Raw genomic sequence first — 20,421 nt, forward strand, 5'->3', positions numbered from 1 at the left:
TTACGTTAAACCTTTGGCAATGTTATTGCAAAGAATTTATATACATTATAAAATGAACGCAGAATTTAAGATGGATATATTTTTCTCTTACTTCATACATCTGCATGGGATCAGTACTTTAAAAAAGAATAGTAGTTAATGTTATAAAGTGTAAATTCGGACATGTGTTAGAAATTAATGAGTAATCTTAATATCACCATCTCAACTCAATATGTAACATCTCAAAAGGGAAAAAGCAATATTTGGAAAACTGATTGAGCCAGAATCTAATAATTTAAAAGTTAATCATAATTTAAGCTGTACTGCATGTTCTTGTAGATTTCATAAAACTCAGTTATGTCAAATTATAAAACATTTTAATAACATTTGTCACTACTCATGATTACTATTATTAATTATTATTAAAACTTTATTACCAACTATTACAAACTATATTAAACTATTAATATTATCCTAATTGTTTGAAATTCTCCATAGATTGTTCGTTGTGCGCAGGTTAGGATTCACTTTACCCTGTTATTGCTTGGGCGTCTAAATCTTCTAAAATTGCCACGAATCACATTTAGCTATGACTTCATGAAATTTGATATTAAGTCTAAAACGTTGGGGGAGTAAAATAGCAAAAACATGAACGTTAGAAGTATGTTTACGTCATATTCTACTTACTATGATCAAAGATAAAAGCTAAATTCCAGTAAAAAACTCAATACATCATTGGAATTAGAAATGATTATTAGAAAAAATTATTTTTATTAGGTCACCACAAATGTAGTGTAAGAGTGGTATAAGGAACAGGGTAAGGTAATTTGTCTAAAAATAACGCATACTAAACGATAAATCATATTAAATGCAGAATCAATATTATACAAAAGTAAGGGAAATACCATCCCAATTGTAAAAGAAACCTTTAATGTAGTTTTTTTGTAAAATTTGATTTTTTTTGCATGTTGTTAAAATCTCTAAAACGTATTAAATAAAATAAATGCATATAAAACAAACACTGATAACTAGAAAACTACATATAACTACTGATAACTACAGATAACTAGATAACTGGAACTAGAGATTTGTTTTAAATCAATATAACTATAATTATTCAAATAGAAATATGAAGGATAGATTAAATCAGTTCCAAAACTTAGTTTCAACCAATTTACGGTTGTTGCTTCCCGAACAATGGAACCCTTCGGAACAAAACAAGAAGTTCCCTCGTTACGGTTAACCGGTGGAACAGAGAACAATAACCTGTTATGTGTGGCCTCTCTGAACAGAGAACAATAACCGATTATATTGCTAGGCCATGGAAATTAAATAAGAACAATATTTTCTTCCATATGCCTGGTACAACTAATCAATTTATCTATTAATCAATAAATGATATTCAACAACTGGTCGACTTTATACTGCAGTCACAAAACCAGTGTTTAAAACGTTCCCTTACATCCCTAATTAAAACTAAGTACTGGTATTCGGTTTTGGGCGGAATACTGAATACTATTGGCAGAATGAACTGAATACCGAATAGTAACAAGATAATTGTTATATACCCAATTATTTTACAGTGTCGAAATCTTTTTCACATTTTCACAAGCATAAGCCTGCTCTTGTAAATTATCGAGTCAATCTGGGGGTGAGCTGGCACAGTAACAAACCGAGCCGTACCAATAATATTTCTAACAGCACTGGGACACAACCCACTACATGTGTATCTTGGATTTTTAGTCTGTTATGCTACACAGACCAAGCCAACAACTCGTGTATAACGGATAATAAACTGACTAGCTTATGTAACTAATAGCTTGCACTAGGTACATTTTAATTATAACTAGCTGCTGTACCCATGTTTCACAACGGGAAGATGTACTATACCACCTCCAAACACTTGTTGAGTACTTCAAATTTATAAACAAAAAGCCAACAAATGTACACAAAAAGTATTACCTACATCGTAATTGTCTTTCTGTTTACATTACAATATAAATAACATAATTTTAATTACTTACAGCTACAGAATCTTTCTTTATTTCCATAATCAATGACATCTTTTTAGAAAAAATAATCTACAAAAAAGCTTAAGAATAAATAAACCCACCACATAGTTGTGCAAAATATTTGATTTAATTTGTTTAGATCAACTGTATAAATGTTTGAAATAAGCATTTAGCAATTCTTGTTTAGCAATTGGGAAAATATAAATAGTGAAAATTGTAAACAATTACTTGGTTATATTTGTTACTCGTTTTTTATGCATATTTGCAGGTTTTAAATAGCCTACTACAAAAAGGTACGGCAACACTTTAGGTTAATGATTTTTGGAACTATAACTTTTTAAAAGAATTTCAAGAAAATTTTATCAAGGCGCATCAATTCATATTCAATCAATCAATTCAATCATATCAATTCGTATTCGTGTCCGTAAAATGGCTACGTGTATTAACTTTTGAGACAGAATCAAGAATAATTGTTATTTTCTTAAAGTGCTATTTTTAGTATATAAAACAGAGTTTATCTTCATTTAGTGAGCTACATATTATTAAGTTATTTGTAAAGATTAGCATTGCTCTCATCCTTACTCGTTTCTGAGAGTTCGATTTGTACAAGGTCTTTAATTTATTTTTATCAAAATGTATTTAGACATGCAAGGAATTTTACAAATACCTCTTAGTTGTATGGTTATCAATCTTATCGAGATAAAGTCCTATAAAGTCCTTGATGAAACAATCTAAAATTAAATTATTATAACTACAAATAGCAATAAATCCTCAAGCCTTGAAACAATTTAACAGTTTATAATGTACATTTAAATTGTTTTAGATGTTTTGAATCACGTCAGAAAGTGAAGCCAAAGCCATCTGTTAGCTGCTGTACAATAACTCAACTGACCCAAGTCTGGGCTCAGACAGTGAAAAATTACTCTTTCAAAATCTCGTTTAGACAATGAGAACCGCTGGGGTCATATATAAACAACTTTTTCATTAGCTCAGTCCGTGCTGTCATTAGTAAGGGATGCAATTAATTCCACGTTGTTGTCAAAAACTGTTTCGAATTTAATAGATCCGTTACAATGAAATGTCTAAAAAAAATAATTGTTTCCTCTTCTGATGATACTAAATTCAGTATGTTGTACGAAAGCAATAATAAAATACTACAAGTTAATGGATATATGTATTTTTTTCATAAAGTATAACGGGATTAATTACAAACAAAGCAAAACCTTGATTATTTATTCATCACTAAGCATTTTTATTCTTTTTTTCAATGTATAAATATTAAGTTTAGCAAACATTTTAAAAACGATTTTACCACTACTTTCAAAGGTATAACAGTCACTAAAATATATTTACAAAATTATTATTTATAATTAATCGTTTATTTTGTTCAGGAAATTATACTTAAAGTAAATTTAACAGCTATGGATTTTCATATCTATCTATATAACATTTTCTAAATAATGACTAATTAAATTTCACAATATTCGTCACTTTAAACTGCTCAAAAAGTTTTTCAAAGTAATTCAAACGCAAACAGTCTTGTCTGAATGATCTTAAACACGTCTCTACTCATTCCATTTTGAAGCAAACAAATATTTTTAGCTGATTAAACTTTTTACGATGTTATTGCAAAATTAGCCACGAAAAAACTCTACCATTCAGAATTGGGTTAAAACTACATTTTTCACTTCTCGTGCTTTGGTGGAACTGTTAAAAACTAACTATGAGCCAATTTAGTTCTGACTAGATGTGTCAAACAAATCAATGGACGTTGACGTAACGATGACATAATCTTTTCCATGGTCAAAATATAACGATTGAATAACCGAAGCAGATCATTACGGGCGGAGTTGAACAACTGAACAAGTTGGAGTATTGCTGGGAGATTGATTTTTGAGAGCTCATCCATCATCATTTCGACTGTTTATATTGCCATGCCTCTCTGTAAACTCTTTAGCCTCTTATAAGTTTGTAAAATGGCTAAGTGGATTATGCGCTGAATTTACGCCTCGTAGTTTAGCTGTTGATCATGTTATTTTGTAATGTATTCCGTAGGCACAATCGATGGTTCATAAATGAGCTAAGTAAGAGTGTGTCGTATAACCTATTTGTTACGGAATTGAGATTTAATGCTGTCCAGATTTGTTTTATTTTCTTCAAAATAGTTTTCATGAACTATTTTTATTTTCTGTAATAATATATACAGAAAAACCCGACCTTTGAGAGGGTCTCACGCCCTTAAGAGTAGGAATTTAAAAAATTTAAATCCTTATTGCAAAACTACATATTGAAACGAATCTTTTGACACCTTAAACGCTGAAATTGGTCCACAAATAAGGGAGGAGTTGCGTTAACAAAAAACGGCTTCACGTATTATATATATAGATAGATATATAGATAGATAGATATCTTATTTAAATGTGAAGTTATTGCACGCTTAGGCACTATTAAAGATAAATTATGTTCATAAGTGAAAGATCGCTTAAATCTAATTTCAATTTGGTAAATACAAGATAAATACTTTTAAGCCTATGCCATTCTTCAATAACTAACTTTATTTGACAATCGATGTAATAATGTAATTTTTATAACTGTGCCAAATTGTTTAAAATGGAAGTATCTTTTTAAATTGTATCACATGTAATGAATGGGTTGATCACCTATAGCCATGTATAGAATACCGATAGTACCGAAATATAGTACCGATAGTACCTAAGTATACCGATACTCAATAACTTTTGGATTACAAAATAGAATAGGCCCTATACATAAAAAATCTGTAAAATCATAACCAAGAAAATTATATAAATTTTATCAGCTGGTTTACAAGGATATGTAAGGTTTTTAGTTAAAGCTCCTGTGATCAATATAAAGCTACATGCTTCGGTTAACGGACAAAGCAAGGCTACATGTACGTTTCAAAAGAGTAATCTAACAGGAACAAGCAATTTAGTGAGTACAATAGACACTAAGTGAGTCCGATTTGGGAAAATGCTTCCTTCGATAAAAGGCAATTCTATCATTTGTTGTGTTTGGTACATTTGATTCTGATTGAAAAGTGGCCCACGGCAGAATGATAAATGAATGGCATTGTGCGTTGATGAACTTTGAAATATTTAAATCAATATGCCTACCCAAAAGTACCAGAACGTAAGTTTTGAGCCACGTTTAACATTTATTTTGTTGATTAAAATGTATATTTGAATAGTTTTTTAAGTTAGTTCAATAAAATTGTCTTTTTACTTTTACTTTTTCATATACCTACACAAAAAAAACCTAATAAGACACCTAACAATATTTTACGTTTTTTAGACATTATGTTCGATGCCTTAGCATATTCCTGTGAAAACATGTCTACTCGATGGTAAAATTTTAAATTTATATTTAGAGCCACTTATTTGTGAATAATGTTTCTGTAAATAACCATCGTACGCCATTAAACTGCAGGGTGTGGAGGTATAAACTTCCCTAACTAGGTAATATTTAATTAATTATTACTGTACAATTCAGTTTCAACAGTATGAAAATGGGAGGCGAGTTGGTCTAGTGGTAGAGTGTGAGGCTTCGGAGCCCGTGGTCCCGGGTTCGAATCTCACCAACCAATGGATTTTATCTATGGGAGCCGCAACCCTCTAGGACCAGCCTAAGTAATATATCAAACAGTTTCGGGCTTGAATGAGCGTTGTAGGATGTGAAAGGTGGGACATAGAAAAAGTGTACAATTTTTTTTCCTATTGAAATGAAAAAAAAACTTTAATCTTGAAGTACCTTTATTTCTATCATACTTAATGTTTTATTAGATTTTACAAACTCCTTATTCCATAAATTAGGAAAAAGAATGTAGATTGTACGTTGTGATTTCTCGTAAAGAAAGATGTTTTCGCACGTTCGATTCGATTATCACCAGTCATTAAGATTTTGAGATGGTGCATTTGCGCATTTGCATACTAGGCTATGTGTAGTCTATCTCATAGATGTAGATTGCTAGTATATGTAGATGAGTTTATTATGCAACCAACCAAATCTGCTATCTAATGAATCGTTATAGAACTAGATACATTAGAATGAAATAGTCCTCTGATATTTAAATTATACCGCATATATTGCTACTTTTGATTAAAACTCCTGGGAAATAGGATTACTCACTCAAGAAGAGACATTTTTTACCTATTGAACCCAAAAACTCGAGATGCTAACCATTATGAAATAGGTTTTATTTCAACATACTTAAATTAAAGCTAAATTTAATTTAGGCAACAATTTACTTTTCCTACGCTAAGTGTTTTTATTGCACTATGTTAAGTTATAAAACTAAATTTAGTAACAGTTAATTTCGAATGTATTTTTTAAGCCTTGTTCAGTACAAAGATGTATATTTTCGATAAACTGTGAATTTGCCATTTTGATATATTTAATGATAAGTATTACAGCGGAAATATCTTTTACAAACATTCACAAAACGAAAGTTGCTTGAGAAATAAAAAAACGTTTGTTTAACACTTAAGAATTGCAAAATGTTCTCCTAAGTGTTTCAGAAATCACTTTACGTCATTACCAAATGCTTTTACATCATTTTCTCGGGCAATATTCTTGACTTGTAGCTTGTGGTTCGGTATGCAGGGGTATTTTTACAATTATTTACGACTTGTTACTCCTGTTAGTATACAACCACAGTTATGTTTATCTCACTAAAATTTACAGTTTCCAACACCTAAGCGCAGTATTTATTGCCCAACGATGTAGTAAAAGTTCAAAAATAGCCTACCAGCTTGTGAAGTGTGTACGGCGTCATTTCAAATTTTAGTTCCGGAAATCGGTAGGTGATGAGAGATAGAGTTGAACTCTCAACATAATGTGGATTTGTATACAACATTTTATTGAATTTCAAATCTAGGGAATAAGCTATAACTGCTGGTTTTGTTGTAAAAAGTGGACCGTGGACCTTTTTCCTTTTTGTTTTGATGCCTCCAGAAACAAATAAACATCTGTTCTATTTCATATACATATTCTTTATCTATATTTAGCAATATGTGTCCGTTAGCACAACAACTTGAACAATTATCATCTGATTATGATGAAATTTGGTACAAACATGTATACTTGCGTTTATTTAAGCAAGTTCGTGCACCATCAATGGGACTAAGAAAGGGGTTTTTATTGAATATAAATTTGGTATTCCCAATTTTTCAATCAATGTATAATATTTTGCAGCTTCTTTCCAAACTATTTATATTTTTTTCGCCTAAAAACAAATTAAATCGTACGTTGGTTATAGGCTTCATGGATACGACGACGACTTCAAACACTTTAAAAATTCCACTTCTCATGGAGTATAGGTTAACTGTAGTAGTTTGAATTTGTGGGCATTTTTATCAAGTTTGGTAAATTGAAAATCGTTTATTCTGCAGGATGACTGTGTTGTTGTTGTTGTTTTTTTCATAATTATTATTTTTGAAAACCCTCTAATGCAACCGACAATAACGAACACAATATTAAACGTATAATGCTCGGATTTAATTAATTTCAAGTTTCTTATGCAACATTAATTATATACACGTAACCATATATTTCTCATTTATGTTTCCACGTCTCTAATATGAGGGGAGCCACTAATTACACGCTCAACAAAGCTTAGCTTAATTGAATCTGAGGTCGTTAGCATCAGAAGCCCCAGCTCGAGCAGATGCATCAAGTGCATCAAACTAACCCGTTGTTTAGCCACTTAAGTGCCTTGGCATAGCAGTTAAGGACATGTGATGTATGAGTATACGTAATGATCCACTAAACTCACGTCAAAAGGTTAAATAAGGTTTCTTACAACCTTATTCGTAATGTAATTTAACTTTGCAAATTTTAAAATTATCGAATGTTGAAAATACTTAAGTAAAACCGATTTTAAAACATGAATTATGTAAATAAGTCAACATTTGATACGAGTACAATTTCTTATCCATTCTTGTGATCAGTATGTACAAGTAGAAAAATTAGTGAATGTTTACAACGTATAGTCATTCTTAAGTTTGTGGTAGAAATTACTTGTATCACTAAGTGGCATCTTGAGTAGAATTTTTAATTTTGCATAATGGTTAACACGTATTAAGAAGAAGTATGGTCAAATGCAAGCTAAGAAGTCACGTCAGGTCATGTTTTTATTTTCTTGTTTGAAATGATTTTACCCAACAGATTAATGAGTAAATATATTCTCATGTACCTACCTAATCCTATTATTACCAACCTAAACGTAGCTATTGTGGTATTCTGTTTAAATTAGTTTTTTTAAGGCGAGAGCTTCGTCCTGTTCGATCTTAACATAGCGTAATTAAGGTAAGTAAACTTGACAAAAAACTAATATTGCCCAACCTTTAACATATGGTGGTTACGAAAAGTTGGCTGGATTTGATTTTCCTAACAAGTACAGTAAAAAGGTTTTGCATCCATCAGTATTAGAGAAACCATTGTAAAATAGCAATCTTTCGTGGTAAAGTATGCAATTTTCAATCGCAAGTAGGACTTTATCATATGAGTAACATTTCCATAGTAACCGATAAACCATATCCTTGCTATATTTAGGATTGTATTCAAAACCAATTATCCGTTTCGAACCAACTAGCTTAATACATTTCAAGCCCAAGGACCAATAAACATCAACAAATACACATAAACATAGCGTCGTTTCGTATAATAACTTAACCATAAATCCCGATCATTTCCTATTTACAATCCTAACAACGTTTTAGAAACATCGGCTGTACAGGCTATGAAATGTTATGGTCTTTTTACCGTCTTTTACTTTGACATAAAAGGTTCATAGCCATAAGTCCCTTAACTGGGCGCTTCAGGGCGATTACGTTACTGGCTCATGTATTAAACTTTATTGTTTTCAATTTTCCGTTTTATCTTAGCGACACCCTTCTTCCACATACTTGGAACAGGACCAATATAATGTCAAGTGATTGGATATCATGTTTATGCCTTCAAACACATGAGTATCGTTGGGTTTCTTATCTAAAAAATAAATACTCTCTAAACTCTAGGTTGTTAGGTCAAACGTAACGATTAGCATTATTTTCTTAATGGAAAGTAGTTTGTAACATTTTTATCTTACTAATGTTATAACTGTGGAAATTTGGATGTTTATATGTCAATTCACTGTCTTCAAACGTAAAGAGGGTATTGAAGATAAGTATATTCTTAAGTAAGTGTGTCTAATAAGTTATTTAATAAGTTACAGTACTTTTAATCATGCATCAGCGCCGCTTATACACCGTACGCACATGTACCGTAGGTTGCCTTAGAAAATTCTAAACCCTTCCTTGAACTTAATAAAAAGAATGCTACTAAACTAAGCGATACAATCAAAAAGTTCTACCTAGGATTAAATGATGTATTAGGTAGGTTGCCTTAGAAAATTCTAAACCCTTCCTTGAACTTAATAAAAAGAATGTTACCAAACTATGCGATACAATCAAAAAGTTCTATCTAGGATTAAATGATGGATTTGTGACTTTTCATACAGCAGATCTAAAGAAAATGGCACTGGTATAGACTCAAGTGATTAAAGGGTGAGTGTAAAAATACAAATATAATAATGTAGCTATTTTTGATCTAATTATCATACATTTTTATTTTTTTACAACTACTGAAGCCTTTGGAGGATATAAAACATATTAGAATAACTCTACATAATTTGTTTATTTGAAAAATATGTTTCAATATGTTAAATTTGTTTCGTCTCTAATCACAAAACGTTAAAGTTGTCGTACTGCTGTGCGTAAGTGCTGTTGCAAGTGTTTCATGAATAAATTAAAATATAATATTTCTCGTATGAGTGAGAAACTGATATAGATAAAACATATAAAAACGTGTGTTGTAAGGGTTGAAGTTACATCGAAAAGATTCACTTTAACGTCAATAATATTCAAATTGATCGAATCAGTATTTTTCCACTAAAGAAGAGTACGTTTTACATGCACCTTATTAAAAATAACGATAAGATGTTTCCGTACCAAAAAAATACAAATAAATTGAACAGTAACTTAACTATAGATAATATAGTTTCAATATGAAACAAAAACATGTAGTTTTCTCTAATCAAAATGCAATTTGTATATTCCTAAGATGTACATTTTGCTTTTAAATGTGATAAAATTACAAATTACCTTAATGGTGGTAAAGAGAAACAATGTGCTAGTTTTAAAATACTGCTCATTATATACGTTACGAAATTAGTGTGTTAATTGGTACACAAGCCTACCAACATCGACGGTGCAATTTAATTACGGAGAGTTAAGAACATTTTTGTTAAATCACTGCAAAGGCAGGACGCATTAGTCTGATTAAATTTAATGCTTTGATTTTACACGGCTTAAAATACAGAGTAGTTAGGGATTTAGGTTTGAATTTCAAGCTCTAATATACCTTAAAATTATCTAGATTTATCTTTTGTTCGTTATACTTTTTTTTCATTATAGGCACCTTAAGACTATGGTAAAACTTACAGTATCATAAGTTTATATTATAAAGCCAAATAGCTAATGTTTAAACGTAAGGATTTCTTTTAAACGATTTTCACACTGACTTAATTATTCAGTCATATTCTGTTTAAAATTGGTAAAACGGTCCAATTCATAATTATGTAACAACTTTGAAAGGGGTTTCAAATACATTCAATACAACTCCTCCTTTAAACAGCTTAAAATAAATAGCATTTTCCATTTTACAATTTTTTTTAGTTAAATTTTATACTGTAGAAAAACATTAAGATTGGTAAGGTAGATTGGAAGCAAAGACTATAGATTAAACCCAGACAGCTATCCGGACAATGCGTAGAGCCCCGTCATCGTCTGGCCCCTTTTACTCTATATAGTCTGTGGTGGAAGGGGTTATGATAATATTTTTGCAAACTTAGTGGGATAACATAATGGGATGCAAACTAAAGTATATGATAAATACTTTAGCATACATCAGGGTAAAAAATCTTTTCATTATCATGGTATCTTTTATGTCATCGGGTAATGTATTTTAAGTATAGATTCTTGTTCAAAATCTTCTTTATATAAACAACTTCAACAACTTCTACAAAAGTTGTCTGTGCATTAGTCTTGTTGTTGTGCATTAGCTTGTACAAATGAACATACTTTTTGACATTATAATTTTGTAGTTTAGTTAGTTGTCAGTTAAGAAATTAAAACTATTAAGATTTGTCTAATTGGGTGTTTTTGGGATCAGTAATTCGAAAGATATACTTCATTGGAAAATTTGTGCATGGAAATAAAACCAATTCATCACAAGGATAATCCCTTAATCCTCGATTTATATGAGACCCATCAATCTAATTTTCACGCAATTTCCCTTAATATTATTTTTATCATCGTTTTACTATATTTTACTGTAAGCTAAATCTTTGATTGATGATAGATATTTAACAAATGATTGCTTCTACAATAATTGATGATTCCACATAAGTATGGCCTAAAAAAAATTTAAAATTCTATTTTTTTATATAAATAAAATAAAGTTACAACGCATCTTAACAGAATTACAATGCTACTTTTTTGTTTTGTTAGTTGATTTATAAGGGCGTTAGCTATTGATTCTACAAATAAAGACAAATTAGTGTAATCAATTTACATAGTTTTACTTTCGTGTATTGTATTGTTCAGCTGATTATGGTAATATTGGTTCCTAACTAGTTATCGTATCTTTAACAGCAAAATGAAATTCATCTGCTTTATAATTTTGACGTAATTGGTATATCAGTCTTCGATATCTTAAAAATAAACATGCCTGTAACGTGTTTAAATATCAATTGCTTAGATATTTATTTTAAATTCAAAAGCAACCATACTCCACTTAAATGGGGTTTTTTCAATGAAATATAAGTCTGCGATTCCGCAATTTAATTGCATAGCAAATTTTTATTACGTTTTAATTTAATACAAAAACCTGGATGTGTAAAATCTCGCTTATGTATAGTCTTTCGCCTAGTTGAATTAAGACTCCAATATGAAAATTAATCAAATAAGAAAACCTATAACGTTGTTGTTCACAATTTAGATAATAGTATAGTAACTAGTTATCGTCTTTTTGCAACAAACAAAATAAAAACCTAGGATTAAAATTTAATGCTAGGTTTTATTTAATGCAATCTAAATTTAATGCAATTTACAGTTGTTTTAAATATTGATTAAATATATAAAAAATTAGTTTTTTTACATAAAAAAGTATAATTTGCTGTAAATACTTGAGATAGCTGTTAATTTCGTCCAACAAGTACTGCGTTCAGTAGTTTCAAAATGTTTACAAGTATTTAATTAATAGTGATTAAAAGTTTAGTGTCTTATGATGAACTTAGTGACAGCTTTAGGTATGACTATGTTTACGTAGATTCGATGAGTGGAATGGTCCACCATTTAGTAATACGTTGTGTATGAAGTTCCTAAATATAAATGCTGCAAGATAAAAAAATAAAGTTACACTTCGTTAATGACGTCTACATCTAGCCTTATGTAGAGCTGCCAGTTGCCACTCTTGGTATTACAATCATGTTTATACATGTTACGTCATACTCAGCACATCTGTTCTCAATCGTAGTAAGACCTTATTATACATCGATGAATAAGACAAGCGAAATTCTGTTCGTTAACATTTTAGGCCTACTAAACTGTTTTAATTTCTTAGAAATGATGGAAAATTACGCATCTAAATACGTTTGACTATGGAGGCTTTTATAGATTTACAGTAGGTTTTTTTTCTTCTTTTTTTAGGAATCAATATAATTGGTTGGAGGTAAGTGGAGTCGTGCGTATTATTGCCGACAGCGTGTATTCATTTTGTTAACTTACGGTATTGTATTGTTGTATTGTTGTGTATTGACGATAATAATGTGTTAAAATAATTTTACTTGAGACGTCAAGAAGCCAAAAAAATAAACAGTTGAAAATAGTCGCCCGAGACTAAATTAGAGCTGAAGATAAGGTATTTAGACTTATTTGAATCGTCACCAAGTTTAAATCTCTCAATTACTGCCCGACTTACCAAAATTTACTGAAATTCTTTATGATATTTGTCTAAATTGTCTTTTCAATACGATTAACGTTTTCATTTTTTACTGTTAATTGTCCAAAACGAAGATTTCAACTTAATACTCAAAGTTTACTTTGGGGTACTAAAAAGTATATATGTAAGGTTGTAATGCCCAAAATAATGCATGTAAGTTGTTCTGCAGTCATGCGTTTTTTTCATTTCACGTTTACTAGTAACATTGCATCCTTTTTAGATTGCATTTTAGCTATACCTTTGATTCAATTGTTACTATAGGTATAACAATATCGTGTTGAAGATATTAGTGAAGAATTTCCATGAACGAAATCGTTTACGCTTTAACATATCCATACACAGTATTACTTTGTATTGCTATCTTACCATGTTTGTAACGTGTTTCATAAATATCAACAATTGCCAAGTAACTCCAATAAATCTACTTCTAAATCGAAACATATACATTTTATTTTTATTTTGGACGTTTTTTTTTCATTCATGATAACCAAGTAAACGTCAAAACATATAATTTATGTTTATAGAGTACATATGAATATAACTATACAGCAAGTACCTTTACCTTCTTCAAATCCATAATTTGCATTTTAAATAACTTTTAATGTGATACCGCATATCATATCAAATTCAGTCACAGTTATCAACGATCATTCTTATCACATTTCTTCGTTCACAGTCACATATGAATCATTCAGTTCTATTTTAGCCTCCATGATGCCTATGTATTTTTTAACTTACTTAATGCTTAAACAGTTTAAACTGAAAAAGAGAGTGATTTAGACTGCGTCAAAAAGCACTCAAGCGTTTCCAGAGTAATTAATGCACCGCAATTAAAAAGTTCTTACTTATAATCATATTCAGATTGTTTAAAGCATATTTTCTAACCATTAACGTGATAATATTTGTATCTTTGCTATAAACTCGCGATATTGAAGACAATTCTACGTTACTTACGTTAGGTATGAAATAATTATTGTTAATAATAACGTGTCCTTCCCAAAAATAGTAGCCTATAGTACATTTGAACAATTCACCCAACATCATTTCCACTAAGTGTTTACGATTCGTTATCTACTGACAAGACCACTCAGCCCTATCTCCAGATGGGGGTTTGATGGATCGATTTTAGGTCTACACAGCTGAAACTTGACACCGAGATGAGCGCGCCGATCAGCTGGGTAACTAGGGCGGGGAAATCAGCTGATGGCATTGTGCGGTTGGTAAAACCGGTTGTGGTTACTGCTTACCTGTGTGAGCGAGACGGACAATGTTAGAAGAGTCACACAACACCGCACTGCACTAGTCCCTCGCACCGACTGAACCAAAACCAGAACCACGCCGCTGCCTCCCACATTTCCCGCGTCGAGACGAATTTCCCCCAAGTGGGGGAATTTCGAGCGGAAACAGATAATATTGTTGCATTCGTATTTGCGTATAAGAAAGCGTGTTGACTCTAGTTTGTTCTAAATTATATCTTTTCAAAACAATTGTGTGATGTTATGCTTTATTAAAAGCTAATAATAAAGGTTATAACTATTATTTCATTATACAAACCGTGTCCGCTTTTATTGTTACGTAAATTAAACAACGTGTATTGTAATTTATGCCTAATTTGAATTTAATTTGTCATGATTATTTACTTACAACATACTTAATCAATACATTTTAGAGGATTTTTGGACACCGTCAAAGTTCTGTACAAAATATTGTTGGTACGATACGATAAAGACTTTACCATTAAAATCATGCCAGGGATTCTTGTTAATATTTTTTTTTCAACTTAAGACCTCATAAGACTTTGCCAATATATACGATCAACAAGGATATGAGGTCAACTTGTACCCACACTAATTTACAACATAATAAATGCATCATTTTTTCGCCAACAGTGATAATTACCTTTACTGTTTATACATAAAATTCACTTTAAAAAATGTTAGAATCACAAATTACATTTACAAAGGTTTTCTAATTGGTCGTTGTGAGAAAAATTCCCTACCACACCGTTAATACAGAGAATATCCATCCTACCACGCCTAAATTTCCCCGCAAGGGGAAATTCTCCCTGCAGCAGGCGGATGGCCCGGAGCGGTCGTGTCTTGCGCACTAGCCAACTATCAGGTCAATGGAGACGACGCTGCGACGTGTGCGTGTGTGTGCGTGTGTGTGTGTGTCACACTGTTACGCGTGTCACAACAATGGTGCAGGTGTTTAAACTGGATCATCGAGGCAAGGTTAGAGTACATGGCTACAGACTATTTCTCTCTCTACATCTGTAGTGAGAGATGAGGTGAATAACAACAAGATAGAGGAGTGTTGTAGGATGAAAAAGATACTTTGAATGTTAGTGGTGTGAAATGCAAAAGTGGTTTTTCACAAGGAGGTCTAGAGATTGGAGGAAAAATAGTTGTATTGGAAATATACACGTGATTTAACATGTATAAGTTTAGACCAGGGCTGGAACCGTTTTCATACAACCACTACAAAACTATACAAGATGTAAATGACTTATGAAATCACAAATTAGTAAACTTTCTCTCACTAGTGTTGACAGAGGGGATGAGATTTTATATTTGCACAATATAAAAAATATAATTGGTTTCTGTCCAATATTGGTTTATATATTTGTACCGAGCGGATACTAACTACTGAACCTCGAATTAAACGCAGACAAAAATATTGAAACCAGTCAACATATTTGTATATTCACAATCAACAATTTGCATTAGGCTTAGGCTCGGGGCATCACAGTATTTAATTGGCTGCATCAAATTTATTGATTGGCTTTTATAACGATAAACAATCACAATGTTAACATTTGGTCAATATATTGGTTTACATTTCGATAAGAGTGTGAAATTTTACTCGGCTAAGAATGTAAGCTAAAACCATTACGATAATGTAGCAACATTATTTTTTAATTTTGTTATTTTCATATTGCATCGGTAATTATTTGCAGCTTTGAAGAACCGTAGTATTTTCTTCAATTTTGCACCTTCAAAATGGAGTATGTCTAAAAAAAAACAATTTTTTTAAACGGTTAATTTTTGGATAAAGCAATAACAACCTAGAAAACATTAAAATATATTGTTGAGTATACGTAGGATTAGAGTATCATCATGGATATCAACATTTGAGAAATTAACATTGCTTTGTTTGCATTTTAGTTTATATTTTATCATTGATTATTTGAGACCTGGCTAATTAGATAGAAGAGATTTTTATAGCTGAACTTAGATGTTCACGACACTTATTTGAGAGGAATTGTAATTGTGTAGTTTACAGCATTGTTGAAATTAAAATTCATAAGGTATCCTTTTGAAACAGAAAGAGAAATCAGTTTTTAGTCCACTTATTTTCTTTATGGTATGAAATGCAATTTGGAAAGAAATCAGTATAAACTTGACTGGAAGCAACATATTTCCATAAATGGATTTCTTTGAACAGGCGTGTTTTGCATCGTAATAGGTTAAAGAGCGTTACATGTGAAGCTGGTCTCTCTAAATATAACATTTGGTCACGCAACTCGTAAAAAGTCTGATTTATGGTTGATTTTAAAAAGCGGACACTGCTAGATTTACTTGATAATTTTAGATATACGATTTATGATATAAAGTTAAAATTTACGTTTCCATACAATAAATATTGTAGATACCTCTAGAAAGTAATTGAGAGCTTGGAGGGTGAATCCCTTAAAGGAAACATTGGTTTAATTACTTAACTAGATTTTAGGCTTGAAAATTACACCTCGATCTTAAACATTGAATGAGTAAATCGGAAAAAAGGAATGTTCCAGAGAAAAGTAAGATTTTAGCTTTATATGTTTATTTAGAATCGAAAGAAGTATTAAACTGAGAAAGACGCCCACACAAATTTTTTTTAAGTAACCAAGTACAGTAAATAACCAGTTTACAACTTAAATACATATTCGTGGAAATGCTGCATATGACTTGAGATAAACGAAAGCACAAATCAAAAGACCTCAGTTTAGTCTAACTGTCGATAAAGAAGTATCTAGTAATTTTTCACCCAACTTTCCTAGTTCAATCATAACTTTATCATTTGTAATTTAACTTTCAGATTGTGATTTCCTGTGTCTAACTTCTGATCTAATCTGAATTCTGTCAAGGAAGGTTGCCATTTCAAATGCTCATATTGTAACATAATATTGGAATATTTTTCATAAAATATATTGAAGTTTTGAGCTTGTTTGAGCTTAAAATAGTTAAGGGGTTTGCGGCCCTTAATCTTGCACTTGCACGTTCACATAGTCAACGGACGTGCATGGAACGTATCCAGCAAAGCAAGGGGTGACTGGTAAAGTACAAAGGTGAAGTTTAGTTTACTGTTAAAAGTATTTCTAGGTACCAGGATCTAAACAGATGATATAGCTGTCTTGGCCGCGAAGTCTGTGGTGCTACCAACTGAGCCACCGACTCACCTTAAATGTGCAAATTATAAATAATAGAATATATAAATAATAGAAAAATGACAATAATTACTAATCAAACAATGGCAAAAAACTGCGTAACTTATAACTGCATGTATAAATTAATACAAAATGTATGTCTGTGAGTAACATTAATAAGCATTTTTATCTCTAGATTTCATCGATAATAAACCTAGAGCTATCTCAGGAAGTATCCTCCACCATGAACTTTCAAAATTACTATAATACGCTTAGGAGAGTCTCATATTTTATTATCTCATTGGAAACATACGACAAATATACTGTTTGTTGCTTAATCTCCCTTTGTTCGATCTTGTAAAATTAGTTTTGTTTACTTTGTCACATAAATAACTTTTTCCAATCAGACACAGCAATTAAAAGCGATATAGTGAGTTAATATTATATACTATTACAGTAAAATTATAATACAGTCATGTGTGCGAATACTGCCTAGGTTAATGTCTGTAAAGGTTAAAACTACTAACTCTGTTTACACTGTTTAAAATGGATATTTTTATACAATGTAAACACATAACAATAATCGGATTAAATAAAGAAAACTCGTTTTTGTAATTGAATCAATTCTACATTCTAAGAGTATGCAATAAAATAATTGAATAACCAAAACAAAAACTAGTTTTCTACAGTTACAAAATCTAGTAAGCCTGTCATACAAAAGATCCGTGATCTTCCATCTTACTACAAAACATTATAATTACACATTTTCTCAAAATAATTATTTCAATACTGCAACATCATTATGAACCTTAACACTTGAGCAAACACGACTGCTTAGCTACACGTCTTTAGGAAATCTGAGCGCTCTTTGTTAAGTACATTATGGCGTCATTAATTTCAGAAACAAGTTTCAGCAAGATAAATTAGAATGTCTGATGAATGAGCTTACATGTTTGCACGCGAGATAAATTAGAGTAATTAAGCTGCACCTTGAAGTCGAGGTATTAATAGAAGTGGAAAATAAATGCTTCAATCCTTAGCTTTGTTAGATTGTAGGATTAAATTACTTTATTAGTTATATTATAAATTACTCAAAGCCGTTGTACAGTTAAATTTTCCAAAAAATCGAAAAACAGAAATAAATCTAAAAACTAACGCAAATAACAACTAAGGACTAAACTATGGAACAAATTAAATTTATCTTGAAATGACGAGACAGAAGGTTAATACAAATGGAGGGTTTAGGTACTAAAAGAGAGGCTATTAATGTCTTGTGCTCGTCTTAGTCCTGCAGCTTGTCAGCAGTGAAGGTCCATGGGAAGTAGTCACAAGAGGAATAAGTATCATTTTATACCACTCCACGGGAAAAAATTGAAATAGCCTCGAAGGAGATAAGAGCAGAGGTAATTAAGAAGGGGAGAGTAGATAGTATGGAGACTAAAATGCTCAGTAAACGGGAAAATTGCCGTGTAAGGAAAGAACGTTGCGTCAGATGCTACAACGAGAACGCAGCTTTTTAACCTCTTCGGCTTCCGATGCCACCTACTTCACCAACAGAGGAAAAACCCAGACTAACAACAATATGGAATTTTTAACAATTTTGCCAACCACACAAATTAAGATTTATTAATGCCTAACTATTTGAATATCAAAATATACCGGCTAAGACTTTTTTTTGTCCTAAGGACGCTAGGCACGAGCCTGGGATTGTTTTTCACATTACTTCAGGCTAGACCTAGGGGTTGCGGCATTATCACTTAGATAAAATCCATTGGTGACTTGGCGGGGATCGAACCCGGGACCTCAGGGACTGAAGCCCCGCGCTCTAACCACTACGCCAGCTCGCTCCCCCACCGGCTAAGCCATTGGAAAATATTGAATTAAAACTAAACAGGAGTGTTTAGAGAAACTTGATATGATAATGTTATCAAGGTATTAAAAAAATTTGTAGAATCAAAATAAAGAAAGCGTAATGTAAGATAAAATATTTATTATATTTCTGTTTTTATAGGGTAATTCAGAAATATATTAGTAAGTCATATTCATCCGACGTACACCAATAGTGTCTCTACTGGTGATGCTGTGTTTTTATCAAGTAATATAAATTGTAGGACATAATAAATTGTATGCTCACATCTACTCCTGCAGTAATAATCGAATTTACCTTGAAAATAAATAGAGCTTGTAAAACTATAGCTACTCCTTTAGATTGGAATTACATTTAAACGAGTTAAACATCCAAACAAATATTGAAAATGAATTACATTAAAACCTTGGGCCTAAAATATGGAGAGTTTAGCGGTCATTCAAGGCATTTGTAATAAATAAAAACTAACACACTAGCTTTGTGTTGCTCTTTAAAAGACAACAATAATCTTTACAGCAAAAAAAACTTAAATTTAACTTAAATCCCAATGTATTATGATTGTTTAATTTTTTTTTATAACGGTCGATAGTATTGCACCAATAGTTTATTTTAGTTAGTAAAAATAATATTGTATTTAATATTCTAAAATTTCTGAACAAATTGTTATCTTTAATATTGTTTCTCTTTGATAAATGTTGAACAGTAATTCTAAAGATCTGGTAACTGTGATTTAAGTTTATAATAAATATGTTAATTAAAAGTTATGTTAAATGTCTGACAGTGGAATTCATCCAAACAGTAATTATTACTTGTAGTAAAACTGTCATTTTTTACCTACCTCATATTAAATTATACACAGAAATTTCTAAAAACTTAATTAGTCAACCCATCCTAATGAAAATGTAGACTTCGACATTTTGTGTCAAAACTAATTTTCAAGTGTCTAACTTAAACAACCTGATTTTTGCGAAGGATATATTATATAAGTGTAAATAATTAATAGTGTTTTATTAGTATTTGTTGTACGACCTTATTCTGTAATAAACTTATTAAGTCATCGCAGCGTTATTCAATATGTCTGTCATTCAAAGCTCGAC

The 20,421-nt window shown here is 31.1% G+C and overlaps 1 protein-coding gene across 2 annotated transcripts in view; it reads right to left on the reverse strand.

Moving 5' to 3' along the window:
- LOC128999813 (sex peptide receptor-like) overlaps positions 1-14,359 on the reverse strand; it is a 125,698-nt gene extending 111,339 nt beyond the window's left edge. For both annotated transcript variants that reach the window (XM_054426498.1, XM_054426497.1), the window contains exon 1: positions 14,297-14,359. The gene's annotated coding sequence lies outside the window, so the exon portion shown is untranslated. The remainder of the gene's footprint in view (positions 1-14,296) is intronic.
- Between the last annotated feature and the right edge of the window lie 6,062 nt (positions 14,360-20,421).

This window comes from Macrosteles quadrilineatus, unplaced genomic scaffold (assembly GCF_028750875.1).
Source record: "Macrosteles quadrilineatus isolate MER2022 unplaced genomic scaffold, UCM_ALF_1.0 Scaffold_8__2_contigs__length_117827958, whole genome shotgun sequence".
Taxonomy (NCBI): Eukaryota; Metazoa; Arthropoda; class Insecta; order Hemiptera; family Cicadellidae; genus Macrosteles; species Macrosteles quadrilineatus.